This window comes from Rattus norvegicus, chromosome 6 (assembly GCF_021556685.1).
Source record: "Rattus norvegicus strain SHRSP/BbbUtx chromosome 6, alternate assembly SHRSP_T2T, whole genome shotgun sequence".
NCBI lineage: Eukaryota > Metazoa > Chordata > Mammalia > Rodentia > Muridae > Rattus > Rattus norvegicus.
Window position 1 is genome coordinate 81,854,128 of NC_141539.1, and position 21,964 is coordinate 81,876,091.

The window sequence follows — 21,964 nt, forward strand, 5'->3', positions numbered from 1 at the left end:
TTGATAGCTGAGTAATATTCCATTGTGTAGATGTACCATATTTTCTGTATCCATTCCTCTGTTGAAGGGCAACTGGGTTCTTTCCAGCTTCTGGCTATTATAAATAAGGCTGCTATGAACATAGTGGAGCACGTGTCTTTTTTATATGTTGGGGCATCTTTTGGGTATATGCCCAAGAGAGGTATAGCTGGATCCTCAGGCAGTTCAATGTCCAATTTTCTGAGGAACCTCCAGACTGATTTCCAGAATGGTTGTACCAGTCTGCAATCCCACCAACAATGGAGGAGTGTTCCTGTTTCTCCGCATCCTCGCCAGCATCTGCTGTCACCTGAGTTTTTGATCTTAGCCATTCTCACTGGTGTGAGGTGAAATCTCAGGGTTGTTTTGATTTGCATTTCCCTTATGACCAAAGATGTTGAACATTTCTTTAGGTGTTTCTCAGCCATTCGGCATTCCTCAGCTGTGAATTCTTTGTTTAGCCCTGAACCCCATATTTTAATAGGGTTATTTGTCTCCCTGCGGTCTAACTTCTTGAGTTCTTTGTATATTTTGGATATAAGGCCTCTATCTGTTGTAGGATTGGTAAAGATCTTTTCCCAATCTCTTGGTTGCTGTTTTGTCCTAACCACAGTGTCCTTTGCCTTACAGAAGCTTTGCAGTTTTATGAGATCCCATTTGTCGATTCTTGATCTTACACCATAAGCCATCGGTGTTTTGTTCAGGAAATTTTTTCCAGTGCCCATGTGTTCCAGATGTTTCCCTTTAATATGAAGGGTTGTGTGATTTTTTTCAAAGCCTTATTCAGTATCTATTGAGATAATCATGTGGTTTTTCTTTCAATTTATTTATACGGTGGATTACCTTGATCTATTTTCATATATTGTACCATTCCTGCATCCCTGAGATAAAGCCTACTTGATCACAGTGGATGATGCTTTTGAGATGTTTCTGAAGTCAGTTTGTGAGCACTTTATTGAGTAATTTTGTATTAATGCATATAAGATAAATTGGACTGAAATTCTCTTTCTTTCTTGAGTCTTTGTGTGGTTTAGGTATCAGGGTGACTGTGGCCTTATAAATTGAGTTTGGCAATGTTACTTTTGTTTCTATTTTGTGGGAGAGTTTGAGGGATATTGGTATTAGTTCTTTAAAACTCTGGTAGAATTCTGCTCTAAAAGTGTCTGGCTCTTAGCTTTGTTTGTTTGGGAAACTTTTGGTGACTTCTTCTATTTTATTAGGGGTAATAGAACTATTTAAATTGTTCACCTGATCTTGATTTAACTTTGATAAGTGCTTTTAAGAAAATTGTCCATTTCCCTTAGGTTTTTCCAATTTGTGGAGTATAGAGTTTTGAGGCAAGACCTCATGTTTCTTTGGATTTCTTCAGTGTTGTCCATTTTCATTTCTGATTCTCTTAGTTTAGATGCTGTCTCTCTGCCTTTTAGTTACTTTGGCTAAGGGTTTGACTATCTTATTGATTTTCTCAAAGAATGAGCTCTTGAATTCTTTGTATTGTTCTTTTTTTCTAACTTTTTTCAGCCCTGAGTTTGATAATTTCTTGCTGTCTACTTCTTTGGGGCGTGTGTTTGCTTCTTTTTGTTTTAGGGCTTTCAGATGTGATTTTTAAGTTCCTAATATGGAATCTCTCCAAGTTTAGGTGGGCACTTACTACTATGATTTTCTTCTTAGGATTGCTTTCATGGTGTGCCGTAAGTTTGGGTATGCAGTATCTTCATTTACATTAAATTCTAAAACTCTTTAATTTCTTTCTTATTTCTCTTTGACCATTGAGTAGAGAATTGTTCAGTTTTCATGAGTTGGAGTTTGTAGGCTTTCTTTTGTTTCTGTTGTTGTTGAATTCCATCTTTGATACATGGTGGTCTGATAAGAAACAAGGGGTTATTTCATTTTTCTTGAATCTGCTAAGGGTTGTTTTGTGACTAAATGTACGGTTAATTATGGAGAAGTGCTGAGAAGAATATATGTTCTTTGTATTTGGGGGAAATGTGTAGATATCTGTTAGGTACTCTTGATTCAGTATCTCTGTTAGTTTCATTATTCCTCTGTTTAGTTTCTGTTCTGATGACCTGTCCATTGGTGAGAGGGGGATGTTGCAGGGCCTATTATTAATGTGTAAGATTCAATGTGTGTTTTACACTTTAGTAATGTTTCCTTTATGAATATGGTTGGCCTTGCATTTGGGGCATAGATAACCAGAATTATAATGTCTTCTTAGACAAGTTTTGCTTTGATGAGTATGCCATTTTCTTCCCCATCTCTTTTAATCAATTTTATTGGAAGTTTATCTTGGATTCCTTTGTCTAGCTCTTTACTGTGAGGTAATGTCTATCTTTGTTGCTGAGATTATTTTTTTTGTATGTAGCAGAATGATGGATCCTGTTTTCATTCTGTTAGCCTGTGTCTTTTTATTGGGGTTATTGAGTCTAGTGATGTTGAGAAATATTAATGACCAATGATTGTTAATTTCTGGCATTTTGCTCTTAGTGTTGGCAATCTGTGCATCTCTCTCTCCCTCTCCCTCTCTTGTTTCTTGTTCTCTCTCTCTCTCTCTCTCTCTCTCTCTCTCTCTCTCTCTCTCTGTATGTGTATACATCCCTTCCTTTGGTTTGCTGGCATGGAGTTATTTATTTCCCATGGGGTTTGTTTTTTTGGGGGGGTGTAGTTTGAGGTTGGAGTTTTTTTCATACCTTCTATATGTCTGGATTTGTGGATAGATACCTTTTATTTTGTATGGAATATCTTGCTTTCCCCATCTATGATGATTGAAAGTTTTGTTGGGTATAGTAGTCTAGGCTGACATCTGTGGTCTCTTAGAGTCTGGAAGACATCATCATCATTCTGGCTTTTAGAATCTCTGTTAAGAAGTTAGGTGTGTGTCTTAGTTAGGGTTTTATTGCTGTGAACAGACACCATGACCAATGTAAGTTTTATAAAGGACAAAATTTATTTTTTCAATTTTATTGAATATATTTTTATTAACATTTCAAATATTCCCTTTCCTGGTTTCCTGTCCATAAGCCCCCTATTTCCTCCCCCTCCACATTCATCCCTCCTTCCTGCCTCCCCAAACATTCTCCTACACTGGGGGTCCAACCTTTGCAGGACCAAAGAGCTTCTCCTTCCTTTGGTGCCCAACAAGGCCATCCTCTGCTACATATGCAGCTGGAGCCATGGGTCAGTTCATGTATAGTCTTTGGGTAGTGGTTTAGTCCCTGGGAGCTCTGGTAGGTTGTCATTTTTGTTCTTATGGGGTTGCAAGCCCCTTCAGCTCTTTCAATCCTTTAATTCCTCCAACGGGAATTGGAGTCAGTTCAATGGTTTGCTGCTAGCATTCGCCTCTGTATTTGATATGTTGTGGCTGTGAAAGGACCACATTTAATTAGGGCTGCTTATAGGTTCAGAGATTCAGTCCATCATCATCAAAGCAGGAGCATGGCAGCATCATAGCATCCAGGCAGGCATGATGCAGGAGGATCTGAGTTCTACATTTTTACCTGAAGGAAGCCAGGAAAACATTGAGCATCCTCAGGCAGCTAGGAGGAGAGTCTCCAAGCCCACCTCCACAGTGACACACTTCTCCAACAAGGTCACACCTTCTTATAGTGCCACTCCCTGGGCCAAGCATATGCAAATCATCATAGTGTGATTCTGTTAGGTGTGCCTTTATATGTTACTTGGCTTTTCTTCCTTGCTGTTTTTAATATTCTTTCTTTGTTCTGCACATTTAGTATTTTGACAATTATGTGGAGATGGCATTTTTTTCAGATCTAGTCTATTTGGTGTTCTGCAAGCTTCTTGTATATTTATAGACACTTTCTTTAGGTTGGGGAAATTTTCTTCTATGATTTTTTGAAAATATTTTCTGGGCCTTTTTGCTGGGAATCTTTTCCTTCTTCTATTCTTATTATCCTTAGGTTTGGTCTTTTCATGGTGTCTCAGATTTCTTTGATATTTTATATCAGGAATTTTTTAGATTTAACATTTTCTTTGACTAATGTATTGATTTTTTTCAACCATATGTTCTATGTCTGAGATTCTTCCATCTCTTGTATTCTGTCAGTGATATTTGAATCTATAGTTTCCAGTCTCTTTCTTTGGTTTTCCTCAAGGATTACCTCAGTTTGTGTTTTCTTTATTGTTTCTATTTCCTTTTTTAGTTTTTGGACAGTTTTATTCACTTTCTTCACCTGTTTGATTATATTTTCATTTATTTCTTTAAGGGATTCAATTATTTCCTCTTTAAAGGCCTCTATTATCTTCATGAGACTGAATTTAAGGTTACCTTCTTATACTTTAGGTGTGTTAGGAACTCTAGGCATTGCTGTGGTAAAATACATGGCCTCTGGTCATGCCATGACTCTTATTGGCTGTGTTTTATGCTGGCTGTTAGTCATCTGATTATCCTTAGTATTGGCTGGATGGTCCTGATTCTGGCATGACTTCATGTCCTGATTCAGACAGACCTTTTGACCTGGCAATGGAGTTCAGAGAATAGCATGCTACTCACCTTTATATCTGGTGGACCTGAATGTTTTTGGGGCCCTGAACACTTCCTTGGGAAGGCAGGTAGAATCATGGACTAGATGATGGACATCAAGGGGCAGCATAGAGCTCACCTTTCTATGTAGCACATTCTTAAAACTTTGTCAATGTACTTTATATTCAAGAGTATGCAGTTTTTGGAGGTAAGAGTATTATTAAGGGGCTGGGGATTTAGCTCAGTGGTAGAGCGCTTACCTAGGAAGCGCAAGGCCCTGGGTTCGGTCCCCAGCTCCGAAAAAAAGAACCAAAAAAAAAAAAGAGTATTATTAAATTATTGTTAAAAATTCTTTCAAATAGATATTGTCATGTTAGTATCTATTGTGAAATTTGAAATAGTAAAGAGCATTCCCATCAGAAGTAAACCAACATCAAGTGCAAGTCTCTTTCTGCAAAAGATTGAATGAGACTATGTTCTTTTTAAAGGGATAAAGCAGTTTAATGTGATAGGTAAAATTTATACTAATATACAATTTAACCTTACTTAGTTGAGAATTCAAGCTATTTAAAATATAAAAATACACGACTCTTGACTTGGAGACATATGGTCTATGATAAAGATCACAAAAGGGCTTTATGATTTGGACGATCTATTCAAACTTTTTTTTACTTCTTAAGCTCAAGTAAAATTTAATAGTTTAAAACAAAAGCTTGCAGGGCAGGCCAGTTGTAACTCTCAGCAGCTTCCTTGAGAAGAATAAAGGACAGAATGAAAACAGGATGTGTCATTTATGCTGGCCTGGAGGTCAGACACATGGAGAACAGCACACGTGATGGGAGGGAGCTTTAGAGAAAACATAACGAAGCCTAAAGTATAAAGAAAGGCACACTTAGGTTCTGGCCAGTGTCTGGAAGAAAAGAAGCAAAAAAGAGAGAAAAGAAAAAGAATAGAAGAAAAAAAGAAAAATAAAGGAATTTTATCCCTTTGTGACTCAGTCCTCAGGAAGGTAGGCTGACCCTGCTGAACCTCTTGGCAGCTCACTGGCAATGCACTGGGGCTGCTAACCCCAGAAAGAAATCCTTATTTTTGTCACATTAGCATGGTTCAGAATGATCCTGCTGTTCTCTGGCCAGGTTGCTAATCCACCCAAGTGAAATGTTAAGTCTCCACCCAGGCAAGAGAGTCTATTCTCTTCACCAGAAGGTTCTTTTTAAGTTAATGGGACTGTTCTACTCTATGATGCCCACTGTGAAGAGGTAACCCTAAAATAATTTAGGGCCTGGTCAGGCATCTGAGGATGAGCCAAAATCTTCACTTGCAAGTATGGAGGTTGACTTTCTTCTCTGCTGACCTTCTTTGTAGACCGGATAAGGGTTAGAGTCCACCCAATGGGCTCTCCAAGGCCTTTGTAACAAGAGATCGAGTAACACCCTATTGTTACAGGACATTTAAAGAGATGCCTCATAGATCCCTGGGGCCTAATTGAGGTAGCAGGCAGGAGGCAACATATTATCCCATTTAATCTCTTTAACAATATTAGTATAGTTTTCCAAGTGTGGTTATTGAACACCCAGAAGGTCAATTGCTGCGGTCTACTACTTTTAGCTACAGTGTAATATTTAGATAAAGCTTGGACAACAACCAAAAACTTTAAAATAAACTTTGATTAGTGGTATGCTTTTGTTCTTTAAGTTGGTCCTTAAAATTATGAAGAACAGATCAATAGTTCCATTGACTTAAGTAGAGATTTAATAGAACTTTGACCATAGACATTTTAAGGGCATGTATGTCATTTCTAAGTCTCATACATTTTACAAACCGAAGTAACTTAATCAGAACTTTATAACTTGCATGAACTTTTCAGTTTTCTTTCTCATCTGGAAATATTTAGTAATTTAACCTTCACACACAAATTCTTTTTTACTGACATGTTTTCAATTTTATCACCACATTTTCTTCTTACTATTTTTTTAAATTATTTTTAATACCACGAGACATAGTTACATAAACAAACATATTAACCATCGGTTGTGAGGATTTCCTTTTGGAGTGGGGAGAGAAGAGAGAGACAAAGCAACCTGTATCCTGTGCTTTTCATTTTCCTAATATTTACAAAGGGACAAACATTTTATAATGAGACAGGGAATTTTCATGATAATGAAAACCACATGATATGAGTATCATCATGTGACATGCTAAGATACAGAGCGGTTTTCTTACATGTCCCTAATTTGAAGAGTTGGCTGAGTGTGTCCCTGAGTATTTGATTTTACATTAGCCGCAGCAGCACAGGGGAGAAGAGCTATCTTCACTGAAATAGAATTTTCTCTAAAATTGATTTTAAGCCAAGGAAACTTGGAACTGATTTAATTATGCTGCAGTGTTTTGTGGGTTGGCCACCTAGAGCTCTACCTTCCACTCATCAATGACAGTCCCTGTTGGATGTCAAAGTGGCTTTCCAGCTTCACTTCTTAGTTGACACCATCATTTAAATGATAGTCAATTTCTATGGCTCCCACCTCTATGCAGCATAATATTTCATGGCAGAAATATATGCTCTCCATCATAACTTAATTCTCTGCTCCATATTGATGATAAAATATTGACCTTAGGTTGAAAATATACTTTTATTTCCATCTAACTCTCTCCTACAGATGGAAAGTTTTATCACCCAATCTGAACATGTTAGCATCGAATAAATGACAAATATACAGTAATTTCATATACTCTGAGAAATGAATTCTTTCATAAAGAATATTTTTTCAATTTATCCAGCACCGAGCTTTACATCTTTGATGGAAAATAGCTATCACCCAGTCTACCTCCATACAAAGTGCTTGTTAATGACATAGTAAAGAAGGGCAAGGCTGGGGACTCATGGTTATGTGCCAGGTGATTAGTATCCTGTGAAAGGACCATAGGATTTTTCTGTGAAATATTAACCACCTATAACACCATTTAGGCTGATAAAAGGCCAACCCTGTGAATATTTAACTTTCGCTATATTTGCTTTACTGATAGTGGATCACTTTCATATATGAAATATAGCCTACTGCTTATTACTCACTAGATCTCAGTTGATCTTTAGCATTTAGTATTCAAAATGCATGAACTTTACATAGTAATGGTCCTTCAAAATGTGAGAAGCTAGGAACTGACGTACAGGCCTTGATATAGCATCTAGCTTAGACATCCAACAATCTATGGGAAATTGTTTTATGCTGGGTGCTGGTGGGTATACAGTGAAGGAAGGGTGTAAAGCCTGTTATTCTCTTATGTACTTAGGGTCGACTTGTGTGGCAGGGGGTGGAGGAGAAGACGAAATGATACTATAAAAGAAGGCAGAAAGTTGACAGAACCTGGAACTCTCTGAAGCTCATAGCACAAGATCAATGGGTCCAGCATGCAAAGACCAAGCAGAGGAAAAAAGGTTGAAATGGCTAAGGAAGAAGTGTAGAAATTGGAGAGTCTAAATAGCCAGGCTTAGCAGGAAGCTATCCAACACCTGCTGGTGAGAATAAGGGACCAATCTGCAGAACTGTAGGTTGCTGCCTCCCATCTGCCTCTGTCCGTTCCTGACTGACAGGTTAGAAGTGCTGATTGCCTTTGCAGAAATGCTGACGGCAGAGGCAGGTGGATAGCTCTTGGAGAGATATAGAGCTTCTTTGAACTAGTGCCTTGTAAAAGGCCTGTGTGATAAGAACTCAGACTTATCTCCCATGACTCTCCTCAAAGCTCTCAGTGTTTGAATCAAACACACTGCTTACTGTTCCTACTCACTCGAGGTTATGAGCTAATTTTGGGTACAGGCGGAGAAAGATAAACCAGAAAGGGGACCTGGGGCTAATATATAACGTGTTATCTTGACATACTTACAAGGTAAGTCTTTATTCATGAAGTTGTTGGGTGAACATGGGTAGGCTTAGCTTTTTAATGAAGGAAATGACATAATTAGAGCCATATAAACACAAGTGGAATCGAGATGGTAAGATATGCTTTTTAATCACAAGCATTCTGGGGTCAAGTTGCCTCTGCTTGGATTCTTTCCCTAATCTTTGCTCTGACCTTCTTAGCTTCTTTGAGGTTCAGTCTACTCCTGTATAGAGTAGGGATTAAAAAGTGTTGCCTAGCTTGTAAATCTGTCGGGAACAATATATGGGATGATGCCTGTCATTTGCTTGGCCACTTGCATGACACGGAGATACCGTCTTATACACATGGGCTATTATTTTAAATCATGATTTGTCTGGCAGGTGAAAGGAAGATGATGGAGGCTGAAAGACTAGAAAGGAATCAATTTATGCAGTATTTTAAGAGAAATATTGAGCTGGTAAGTATGACCTATGGTCAAAAGAATTGTGAAGTTTAAACAAAATACCCTGGTGGGTATAAAACCAATGGGATTTGGTGTAAAGACGGAAACATGATTTCTATAGATGACCACAGCAATTGCTTGTTCTGCTGGTGAGCAGATCCTTCTGGTGTCTCATCCATAGACTGTGTGATACCTTTCAGCTGAACCTCACCACTTACCTGAGGACTGCACTCCAATGGTGGAGCACAAGGCCAACTACCCTCAGCCCTTGTCTGACAAGAGGTTGTGCACCAACATTTCTTTACCATTGAGCCACTGATTGGATCACTGAAGCTTCTTTTTTACTTCCAGAGACCTCAGTGGCTTAACTGGAGTTTGTCAAAGTGTTAAGTTGGCAGGTAACTAATTAAGCCTTTTGGGCTACTTTTCCTTTCTAGCCTCATGCTTCCAATATTTGTATACTTTCTTCTGAACCATCATCTAAAAAACAACAATTTTCATTGGAATTCTCATCTTACATCTTGACCTTGGAAGAAATGAAAATAAGAGTAGAGAAAGAGAAAAGTACAGGAGAAAGAGCTAGGAAACAATTTGTTTTAGATATTTTAAGAGGCAGATGCCTTTGAAACATTCATGCTTAGATGACTTGGAATGAGCTGGAACAGAAATGAAATGGCATTAAACAGGAATTTAATAAACAGTTGCACTCCAATGTCTAGATTGGCCAGTAAATTATACAAATGAGATACCTGAAGTCTCAGAGAAAACATGTTCCCTCAAAGATATCACATAATGTAAGATGTTTGAAAACACTAATGAAATGCATTTAAAAGGCACATTTAGAAAATTGTGGCCAGCAAAATAGATTGATGACAATGGCGGCTGGAAGACACGACTTCTGCTTTAAAAGAAAGCCTGAATTTTCTTACTAACATGTAAATCCTTTCAAGAGAAATGAGCTTCGTCTTCATAATGGCTGAGGAGTTTCATGCATAATAATAAGAAAGGTATGTTTAATGAATTAATATTACTTCTTACCTTTGTTGTGAGGATATGGAAGCTGGGGCTTTAAAATTAAGGGATAAAGAGTAATACAATAATAACTCCACCACATGAAGTCTTTTATGCTCTCTGATGGATTAATTCCATGTCTATCTCTGCTATAAAACAGATTTTATATTGAGACAACATAGGCCCTGCCATGCTCCTTTCTTGACATTGCACACAACTGAACATTGGTTAATTTGTGCCTGGGGCAAATGGAAAGGTGAATAGTCTTAAATGAGATGGATGTATGTAGATGGAAAACCCCACATACATAGCATATCACACACATGTTTCTCTTTGGCAACATTGGTTCACTGTAGATTGAGAGAGCACAGAGCCAAACTTTAAGTTCATCCACTTTGTGTCATAGTCTCTACCTATAGGCACGCAGTACTTTATTAAATGTAGCAGAATTTTTCTTTTCTCTTTTCCTTCCTTCCTTCTGTTCTTCCTTCCTTCCTTCTTTCCTCCCTCCCTCCCTCTCTCCCTTCCTCCTTCCTCCTCCTCCTCTTCCTTCTTCTCTCTCTCTCTCTCTCTCTCTCTCTCTCTCTTTCTCTTTTTTCAAAAATACCTAAATTTTTATAAAATGTATAGTGTCCTTTGGAATTACAATGAGATGTGACTTACAGGGCCAAACTATATTCATGTGAAGTTTATGCAGAGATAGGCCAAGCACGTTCAGTTTGGGCTCTTTTCCCTTTAACACACTACATCCAGTCCTACAAAACTGTTCAGACAAACTTGCTTTTCACTCTTCTAGAATTAAGAAAATGTGGTTTGTTGTTGGAAATGAGGGAAGTGCATTTCCTTATTTCTAATAACATCAACCTATTTTTTGCAAAGTCTGGAAGATTGTGGTTTGATATATTCATTACTTAAAAAATGATTTCCAAACAAGACCATTCATTTTCTTCTGGTGTTCAGCACCCGTTGGATTGTACTCGATGCTCTGCTGCATCCAGAAGTATCATTTCTTACATTTTGTTCTGTTGTACTAAGTCAATTACCAAGTTGTCTTTTCTCATTTAGACAAAGCCATTAAACCAGTGTCCTGCCCTGTGCAGAGACAATAAGCAATCTCTGACAGTTTTCTACTTAATTACATGCTTCATTGGATGCTTCTTGATTGAAAATATTTTCCTATAATCTCTTTTGTTTTATGATCACGATTTTGCCCATGTAACATGGGGATAATAAAGAGAGATGTGATTGAACATGATGGCTTTGGTGGGGAGTATCTCTACCCAACACTTAGTTGAAGCACAAAGTACCCCTGCCCTTTGCTGTCAGGCCAGGATGTTGGATTCAGGTTGCCCCTCATAGGTCACTGAATGTTTAATTTTTCAAGAGACATTGCTCAGTGCTTGAATTGGGATTTCTCTGTTCTTTAGAGGCCAAACACCTGTCTTTACTGGCCTTTTCTGTTGCTTGGGGAATGCAAAGTGACTTGACATTTCTATTTTGGATTTTTTTCCCTCAATTTCCTGACCTCTTGGTCTTTGGATCACTAATTAGTGAGTTCTTACAATGCAGTGGCCTATCCTCAAGCTCTCATATAGCCTTTGAAAATAATTACAGACCATCTCAGCTCAACCAATAAGTCTGTTTAATGGTTTCAGGAAAAACACTGAGCTATAGTTGAACAAACAGATGTTTAAGGTAAAAAGTGCTTTTGTTTTTGTTTTTTTTATTTCTATTCTCTTATGCCTGAACTCTTGACTTTTTATTTATTTTTAACCTGGTGGCCATTTTATATCCACAAGCTGATAAACACAGACAGGTGGCAGCCTGACCTCATGAAGAGGATTCTGTCTGGTGAATTCTACTTTTACTCCTTTTCCTAATAAAATTCATCACTAGAAGAGCTTCGAAGTGTATTTCAATTCATTATTTTGCTTAAAGCGTTAAATGTGCTAAAACAAAATCCCTCAGAGAAGAAATGACAACTGGGGATTTCTCACTCCCCACATAGATCTGCCTTTGCAAAAACCTCGGCATTGGGAAGAACTCCAAAGAATTTTTCATTCAAATGCCTTATTTTACAGACAGGAAAAATGAGATATAGGAGTGAAATGGCTTCTCTCAATGACTCTTTTTATCAGAACTGGCATCAGAACACAGCCTAAACTCAGAGCTCCTAGTACTCTGCTCACAGGTCCCTTCATGACAATAGGATTTGAAAGAAAGAAAAGGTTTGCCCAAGGGGACAAAGGCTGGAGACAATGCTGAGATTAATGCTATAATAAGTATTCTGGGAATTGAGCTGGCAGCACAGCGTGTTCTTGATTCCACTTGTACCTTGTAGGTACCTGATATTGTTTTATGTACTTTATGCTCAAAATTATGTGGTTGTCTTTTTCAATACCAAACTATTTATTTTTTTCCTTACCTTTTATTTTTCCCACTAACTAGCATATTCAAAGTTTGCTAAAAGTACTTATACAACAAAAAGATAACAAGATGCTCCACTTCTGCACCTGTACACATACATAGATGTATTGTGCTTTCTTAGTGGAGTTTCCTGAGCCCTGAGTGATCTACGCAACATGGAGAAGTGATGGGCGAAGTCAGGGGATGACGAATTAGGCTTAACAACAGTAGTCAGTAGATGAAGAAAAATCTAAGATTGTCCTTAAAATTGAGGCAGGATTTGAGTTTGCTAATAAGAGCTAGAGGCTAAGGGTAGTTGACAAGGTTAATCTTTGCAAATGTGTAAAGTTTTGGAGAGAGATAGGCAGTGCTAGACTTGTTGGGATGGAGCAGCCCCTGTTGAGGGAGGGATGATGTCTGAAGGTGAGCCATTTTGAGGAAGACTGATTCTACAGAAGGTTTCCGAGTACAGAAATGACTATGAGAGTAGAACACTCCAGGAAATTCACTCTGTCACCCTCAATGGACTGGAACAAGTGGAAATAGTAAGAAGAGGATTCCCAAACACCTGAGATAGGACTTAATATCCTGGCAGCCCCATGAGGAGTGGGAATAAACCTGTGAAAGGAAACTGGTTTCATGAAAGACAGGGGAAACACAGCTTTAAGGTCTCAAACTGAGGAGAAGAATGGTGTTTATAAGATGAGTCTTATAAATATGAGACTTAAATACAGCATCACTTGGTGAAATGTTGAATATCAAGGATGAAAGGCAGAGGTGACTAATTTTGTAGTCATAGATTTCAGACTACCTTCAGCTTCCTTGTCATTCTTCCCGGCTGATATGGAGGTACATTGAGTGAAGATGACTGCAGACCATTTCTCTGTCCCTAGAACTAATGCAAATATCAGGTGCTTAGTAAGATAACCTGAAGAATATTATTATTGTGACAATGCATGGAGAAGTTAGCTGGGGGAAAATAAAATTTAGGAATTCTGTCTTTAAAGAAATGACAAGAACCTCACAGAGAAGTACCATAAATTTTGATGGAAATAGTTGATCTTGAATTCCATTAGGCCAAATGAGAATAAAAAATGATTGACTCGATGGAGCTGAAACTTGAGGTTGGGTAAGGTCTATGAGAATGAGGAATGAATGAGAAAAGGGTAGAAGGTTTGAATATAATCTGTCAGCACTCATAACAGTGCTGTTTAAACACACACATTACTGAGTTTAGGAACTTACATTGGCCCAGAAACTTTGAGTGATTTCCTAATTTATATGATGTGTTTTCTTTATCTTGTCATTAAACAGTAATAGTAGCTTCATGAGGCCAAGAGAAGAAAGAAAAAGGGCAAGATAACAGAAGTCCCTTACTGTTCCCCACTAGACACATTGACCTTAAAGCTGCAGTGCTCAGAAGAGTATTCTGAGTAATGGAAAGTTGAAAGAGTGTAAAGCCCAAGAAAAATAAGACAAAAGTACCAAACAAACAAACCAAACCAAACAAAAACAGAAGAGAACAAAACACCCCCTGAGCTGAAGCAGTGCAGATTTGAGTATAAGAGACAGAATTTTTATTACTGTTTTTATTAATAATATATGAGAGCAAGGCCAATAGAGAATATGAGCGAGTAGATTATGAGAAAATGTGATTGGAATGTCTGGGAGATCAAATTATCTTTTCATTACTGCATTTTAAAAAGATGGACATTTCAGAAGCTAAAATATGTTCTGTTTTTCTGGGGACTCATATTGTTAAAAGCCCATAATAGCTTTTTTTCTTGATATTAATGTACTTGCTAGGGCTGGTGAATCATGGCTGAGGACTTTGCAGAACAAATCAAAAAGCATTTAATGAAGATTAGAGCTGAATTGTGCAAGAGGGTAGAAGAGCGATGGCCTTTCGTTGAAACATCTTTCAAAACCATGAGAATTGATTGACCTGGAGCCCAGAGGCAGTCCCTCTGGCTCCAGGGTGAGTTGGCTAGAAGTAAGGTTGATGGGATGGGGAGGAACATGGCTGGGTTATGTAGCTCTTGTTTGTGAACCCTATTTCAGATGTTTGAATTTTCCTAAGGACGTAATAATATCCATTCTGTGTTTATCTGGATGTACTGTGGTGATTGAATTAGCAGCTCACTGGGGGAGCATAGTGAAGGAAACTCCAGATCTCGTGCGTGTTTTAAACATCTTCTGGCTATTATGAATAATAGAGCTATAAGCATAGGTTTACAGATATATCTTTAGTAGATTACTTATAATTCTCAGAAATGCAGTTGCTGATTTGAATTGGTTTGTTCCCTATAGACTCATGTGTTTGAATGCTTGGCCCACAGGGAGTGGCACTATTAGGAGGTGTGACCTTATTGGAAGAGGCGTGGCTTTGTTGGAGGAAGTGTATCACTATGTAGGTTTTGATGTCTCCTAAGCTCAGGCTGCACCCAGTGTGGAATAGACCCTCCTCTTGGCTGCCTGTGGAAGACAGTCCTGTTCTGTTGTCTTTGGACCAAGATGTAGAACTCTTGGCTCCTCTATTCCTCTAGCACTATGTCTGCCTGAATGCTGCCATGTTTCCCACCATGACGATAATGGGCTGGACATCTGAAATTGTAAGTCAGCACCAATTAAATGGTGTCCTTTATAAGAGTTGCCTTGGTCATGGTACCTCTTCACAGCAACGAAACTGTAAGACACACGGTAGCTGTATTTGCTGCTCTCACAGAAACCAGCATACTGTTTTCTATCCTGTCTGCACTGCATCTATCGCTGTCAACAGCATCCCAAATCGTTCTCTCTCTCTTTACTTATCACTTGTTATTTCCAGCTTTCCCTTTTCCCTTTTGTTTTAAATAGTAGCTATCCGAAGTGGGTAGGAGATGGTCTGTGTCTTTTTTTTTTGGTGGCCATGGGATATGTTTTGATGAAGTTTCAGGTCCTGGAAATAAAACAAATAAGAAATGAAGTACTTTTTAATTTTAAAATTTTAATTAGTATACAAAGTATTTCGTTTTCTTAGAGCATTTTTAACCACAGTAGCCAGGGGAGGATGAATTGTTCTGTTTTGAGGGTGTTGCTGCTGGTAGATCTCCATGCTCCCATGGATGGCCTCGTGTCTATGCATGTATTAGAAGCACCAATCAGACTTAATGGATTATGAAAACAAGAAAACAACATGAAATCGGGAAAGAGGTGTGATGTGGTATGAGAAGGAAATTGAATGAGGGAGGGGACACAAATAACCACATTTCACTGTACAAAATTCTTAGGAATAATGAGAAAAAGTTTAGAAGAATAAATGAAAGTTCCTTTTATTACATTTAATTATTTAGAAGAAAAAGTACCATCACCAACAGAAACTGAATATCTCTACAGTAAGGGATGAATTACTTATGAAACACAAAATCCAAATAACAAAAGAGTAAAGCCATGAAAACCGTGTTGCCTAGCAATCTTTCAAAAGAGGGGAGCAAGCAAGCAAAGAGAGGCTCCTCTGAAACCAGCAAGCTCTGAGAAGCCAGAGTCCCACAGCTTTCCTGAGAACAGAAGTGGACTTTGCAAGTGCCACTGCTTGAGGGAGCTCCACGAAGGTTGGGAGGGAGGCAGTGGGGACTTGGAATCCACAGACCAGTAAGACAGAAGCACAGGAAAGAGAAAGATTAGCTGGAAATGTAGAAATGAAGATTCTAGACTGAGACCTTTAAGCAGCAGTGGTGCACACCTTTAATCCCAGCACTCTGGAGCTGGGTCTCTGTAAGTTTGAGAACAACCTACCTGGTCTGCAGAGAGAGTTCCAGAGAGGAAGTTCCAGGACAGTCAGGACTACACAGAAACTCTGTCTTAAAAAACCAAACCAAACCAACCAAACAAACCCAAACCAAACCAAACCCAAAACTCCAGAAACTGGAAAGGCAGTAGGACTGTCCCATCTGCTAAACCTCTAAACAGGAATGCAGATGTGAAAGCATTTTGATTTTAGCTTGAGACTCATGTTTAGACTTCTTGACTGTTGGAGTATAGTCTAAATTCATGTTGCTTTAAGGCACCAGCCTTGTGAGTTTACCATGGTAACCATAAAATACATACAGTTAATTTAGATATTATTTCATCTTCACAGAGTTTACATTGGATATTGATGTTCAAATGTATTTTATCTCCATTTCATATTGATCTAATACATGTGGTCTACATGCTTCCTTTGCATAATAAGAGTCTTTACAAAATCAACCTCATTATCTGCTCAAATCTAGTGATATATGTTCTGTTTCATTCTGTTATAATTTATTAAAAATCAATTGAATTCATGGTCCATTAAATAAATTGACTTTATAACCCATAAGTAATTTGCTATAAGGAATCTGAATGAATGTTCTAATATGTTTCCTGAATGGCAAACTATACCAGAATACTAAGATTTTCATTTCATATACTCACTTGCACTCCCAGTACAAATATTATTTAATCTAGACAATCAAATGCACTTTTATTAACATTTTTAATTTAAAATTAAAAATTTTAAAGTAAAAACATTGTTTTAATATTTTTCTGTAGTTATTTGTGGGAATCAGACCCCAAACCCCAGCAGAATTCTTCTATCGAACTGATAATTTTATAGCAAATGGGAGTCAGGATTTGAAGCAAAGTTAGGAGTGAGTTCTTGAAGACAGATACCATGCAAAACATAATTACCACACTTCCTTAAGGCAAGCAGGTGCCCAGGCAGAGAAGCTCAGAAGAGGCTTCATCACAGCCATTTCTCAAAGCCCAACATCCAGCCTGCTTGTCTGAGGAAACCTGGGTCTCCTTTGCTCTGAAAGTAGCTTCTATCTTCTGCAAATCAACCCTAAGTTCACAGTGCTATAATCCAGAAAAATATACAGATAAGAAAACCAAAGGAAGCCAAGGGGAGAAGTGGAAACAGGCAAGGCTTGGGCCATGAGTTCTTAGGACTCAGAAAGAAAAGCAAATGACCCCCTTTCATGCTCCAGCAGAAGGCACTGAACTGGAGAGAGCTGCTTTCCCCACAGCATCCATGGCCACTTGCATTTGCTTTATTATTCAAATTTGAGCACCTACCTGTTGACTGTACGTTGACTGAATCTTTCATCTTAAGAAAAACTCAGAGCATTTTCCTTTTCTGTTCTTCCCCTAATGTTTATTCCATTATCTCTTTTCCTTTCCAAGAGTAAAAGAGAAAAGTAAGTGAGAAATGGCTCCTAGGAGTAGAAAGAAGATGCTTGAGTTCAGCTTTTTATGATAGATTGGGTACCATTCACAGCTGACTACCTCAGGAGTTGTGCAATTTAGTGATAAAATCAGTATCTGCTCTGAGCTTCAGCCTCCTGTTTAGCTATAACTGATCTCTCTTCATCTCAAAACTGACTGCTTCATACGATTGTAGTATGAGCCTCTACATGGATTTGCTGTGTGAAGTTGTCTTTAACCTTCATATTCATTGAGAGCCTTGGCTTGAAACCTTACCCAAGGGGGACAAATTCTACCAATATGGGAAAGAGGCTTAGTAGTCTAACATTAATGCCATTAGGTCAATAGCTTTGAAGACTATTTGAAGAATTAGTATGTTAACAGTGCCTAGCATTCAATAAATGAAATTACAATTGCTACCTTCCGGACAGAAGAAGCTACCAGAAGTTCTCCCCATTCCCCTCATATTGAATAGCCCAATGGTGAAAGAAATGGGAGCACCCGCGATTCCAGAAAGTTTCTCAAAGCTGTTTTGCTCTTAAAAGAAATGCCAAAACCCAGCAAGATTCATCTGTTAACTGCTAATCTCTCAAGTAGTTAAAACAAGAAAATCCGTAGAGCCCAAGGGTTTAAGCCCGAAGCCACAGACTTGTGTCAACTGCTTTGGTTATATTTCCCTTCAGGCCAAATCATAAGCCTCAAGGCTACTAGAAAGCTGTAGCATCTGAAATGTAGAAGCTGATAATTAAGAATTTCTCTAATACAACACTACTTGGTAAATTCTATCATCCCTTAAGAACTCTTGAGTGAAATAACATTCATTAATCCTTTTATTTTTTAACCACACTAAGAACAATAGTAACAGTAATAGCAGAAACTGATGTGTAGATTCTGAGTGCTTTCAATAGATTGCTATGAAAATTATACAACTGCCTTATGGGATATGTGTAATCTTTAGACTTGTTGAAACAAAATACAGAGATATAAACCAATTGTCTAGAAGTCTCACATATACATAGTGGATTTGAGATTGAAGCCATCTGGTTCCAGAGTTGCTAGTAATTTCAATATGTCCTCTTTCTTTTCTTATGTTTGTGCTGCCCAACAAACATAAATCAAGTGACTTCGGGATCTTGACTGACTAAATGACCCAAGAACGGATAACTGTAAAAAACACAATAATTGCACACCCGCGGATCCCGGCCCGCAACAGCTCTCTGCCCCCAGACCCTGTGAGAGAGAGATCCAACCGCCTGGTCAGGTGGGCACTCCTGAGGCTGCAGAGCTGAAGAGACCACCAACACTGCTCACCCCTGCCCACATCCCTGGCCCAAGAGGAAACTGTATAAGGCCTCTGGGCTCCCGTGGGGGAGGGCCCAGGAGCGGCAGGACCCCTGCGCCTGAGACACTGCCGGAACCTGAGGGAAACAGACCGGATAAACAGTTCTCTGCACCCAAATCCCGTGGGAGGGAGAGCTGAACCTTCAAAGAGGCAGACAAGCCTGGGAAACCAGAAGAGACTGCTCTCTACACACACATCTCGGACGCCAGAGGAAAAAGCCAAAGACCATCTGGAACCCTGGTGCACTGAAGCTCCCGGAAACAGCAGCACAAGTCTTCCTGGTTGCTGCCGCTGCAGAGAGCCCGTGGGCAGCACCCCACGAGCGAACTTGAGCCTCGGGACCACAGGTAAGACCAAATTTTCTGCTGCAAGAAAGCTGCCTGGTGAACTCAAGACACAGGCCCACAGGAACAGCTGAAGACCTGTAGAGAGGAAAAACTACACGCCGGAAAGCAGAACACTCTGTCCCCATAACTGACTGAAAGAGAGGAAAACAGGTCTACAGCACTCCTGACACACAGGCTTATAGGACAGTCTAGCCACTGTCAGAAATGGTAGAACAAAGTAACACTAGAGATAATCTGATGGCGAGAGGCAAGCACAGGAACCCAAGCAACAGAAACCAAGATTACATGGCACCATCGGAGCCCAATTCTCCCATCAAAACAAACATGGAATATCCAAACACACCAGAAAAGCAAGATCTAGTTTCAAAATCATTTTTGATCATGATGCTGGAGGACTTCAAGAAAGACGTGAAGAACTCCCTTAGAGAACAAGTAGAAGACTACAGAGAGGAATGGCAAAAATGCCTGAAAGAATCGCAAAAATTCCTGAAAGAATTCCAGGAAAACATAAATAAACAAGTAGAAGCCCATAGAGAGGAGACACAAAAATCCCTGAAAGAATTCCAGGAAAACATAAATAAACAAGTAGAAGCCCATAGAGAGGAGACACAAAAATCCCTGAAAGAATTCCAGGAAAACACAATCAAACAGTTGAAGGAATTAAAAATGGAAATAGAAGCAATCAAGAAAGAACATATGGAAACAACCCTGGATATAGAAAACCAAAAGAAGAGACAAGGAGCTGTAGATACAAGCTTCACCAACAGAATACAAGAGATGGAAGAGAGAATCTCAGGAGCAGAAGATTCCATAGAAATCATTGACTCAACTGTCAAAGATAATGTAAAGCGGAAAAAGCTACTGGTCCAAAACATACAGGAAATCCAGGACTCAAGGAGAAGATCAAACCTAAGGATAATAGGTATAGAAGAGTGTGAAGACTCCCAGCTCAAAGGACCAGTAAATATCTTCAACAAAATCATAGAAGAAAACTTCCCTAACCTAAAAAAAAGAGATACCCATAGGCATACAAGAAGCCTACAGAACTCCAAATAGATTGGACCAGAAAAGAAACACCTCCCGTCACATAATTGTCAAAACACCAAACGCACAAAATAAAGAAAGAATATTAAAAGCAGTAAGGGAAAAAGGTCAAGTAACATATAAAGGCAGACCTATCAGAATCACACCAGACTTCTCGCCAGAAACTATGAAGGCCAGAAGATCCTGGACTGATGTCATACAGACCCTAAGAGAACACAAATGCCAGCCCAGGTTACTGTATCCAGCAAAACTCTCAATTAACATTGATGGAGAAACCAAGATATTCCATGACAAAACCAAATTTACACAATATCTTTCTACAAATCCAGCACTACAAAGGATAATAATTGGTAAAGCCCAACATAAGGAGGCAAGCTATACCCTAGAAGAAGCAAGAAACTAATCGTCTTGGCAACAAAACAAAGAGAATGAAAGCACACAAACATAACCTCACATCCAAATATGAATATAACGGGAAGCAATAATCACTATTCCTTAATATCTCTCAATATCAATGGCCTCAACTCCCCAATAAAAAGACATAGATTAACAAACTGGATACGCAACGAGGACCCTGCATTCTGCTGCCTACAGGAAACACACCTCAGAGACAAAGACAGACACTACCTCAGAGTGAAAGGCTGGAAAACAACTTTCCAAGCAAATGGTCAGAAGAAGCAAGCTGGAGAAGCCATTCTAATATCAAATAAAATCAATTTCCAACTAAAAGTCATCAAAAAAGATAAGGAAGGACACTTCATATTCATCAAAGGAAAAATCCACCAAGATGAACTCTCAATCCTAAATATCTATGCCCCAAATACAAGGGCACGTACATACGTAAAAGAAACCTTACTAAAGCTCAAAACACACATTGCACCTCACACAATAATAGTGGGAGATTTCAACACCCCACTCTCATCAATGGACAGATCATGGAAACAGAAATTAAACAGTGATGTCGACAGACTAAGAGAAGTCATGAGCCAAATGGACTTAACGGATATTTATAGAACATTCTATCCTAAAGCAAAAGGATATACCTTCTACTCAGCTCCTCATGGTACTTTCTCCAAAATTGACCATATAATTGGTCAAAAAACGGGCCTCAACAGGTACAGAAAGATAGAAATAATCCCATGCATGCTATCGGACCACCACGGCCTAAAACTGGTCTTCAATAACAATAAGGGAAGAATGCCCACATATACGTGGAAATTGAACAATGCTCTACTCAATGATAACCTGGTCAAGGAAGAAATAAAGAAAGGAATTAAAAACTTTTTAGAATTTAATGAAAATGAAGATACAACATACCCAAACTTATGGGACACAATGAAAGCTGTGCTAAGAGGAAAACTCATAGCGCTGAGTGCCTGCAGAAAGAAAGAGGAAAGAGCATATGTCAGCAGCTTGACAGCACACCTAAAAGCTCTAGAACAAAAAGAAGCAAATACACCCAGGAGGAGTAGAAGGCAGGAAATAATCAAACTCAGAGCTGAAATCAACCAAGTAGAAACAAAAAGGACCATAGAAGAATCAACAGAACCAAAAGTTGGTTCTTTGAGAAAATCAACAAGATAGATAAACCCTTAGCCAGACTAACGAGAGGACACAGAGAGTGCGTCCAAATTAACAAAATCAGAAATGAAAAGGGAGACATAACTACAGATTCAAAGGAAATTAAAAAAATCATCAGATCTTACTATAAAAACCTATATTCAACAAAACTTGAAAATCTTCAGGAAATGGACAATTTCCTAGACAGATACCAGGTATCGAAGTTAAATCAG

The 21,964-nt window shown here is 38.7% G+C and overlaps 1 long non-coding RNA gene across 1 annotated transcript; it reads left to right on the forward strand.

The window, feature by feature from the left end:
- The first annotated feature begins 7,569 nt into the window (after positions 1-7,569).
- LOC148005260 (uncharacterized) lies at positions 7,570-21,687 on the forward strand. Its single transcript, XR_015623057.1, has 3 exons — positions 7,570-8,380; positions 8,755-8,831; positions 18,559-21,687. It is a non-coding gene; the product is annotated as an uncharacterized LOC148005260 (long non-coding RNA).
- Positions 21,688-21,964: the final 277 nt, after the last annotated feature.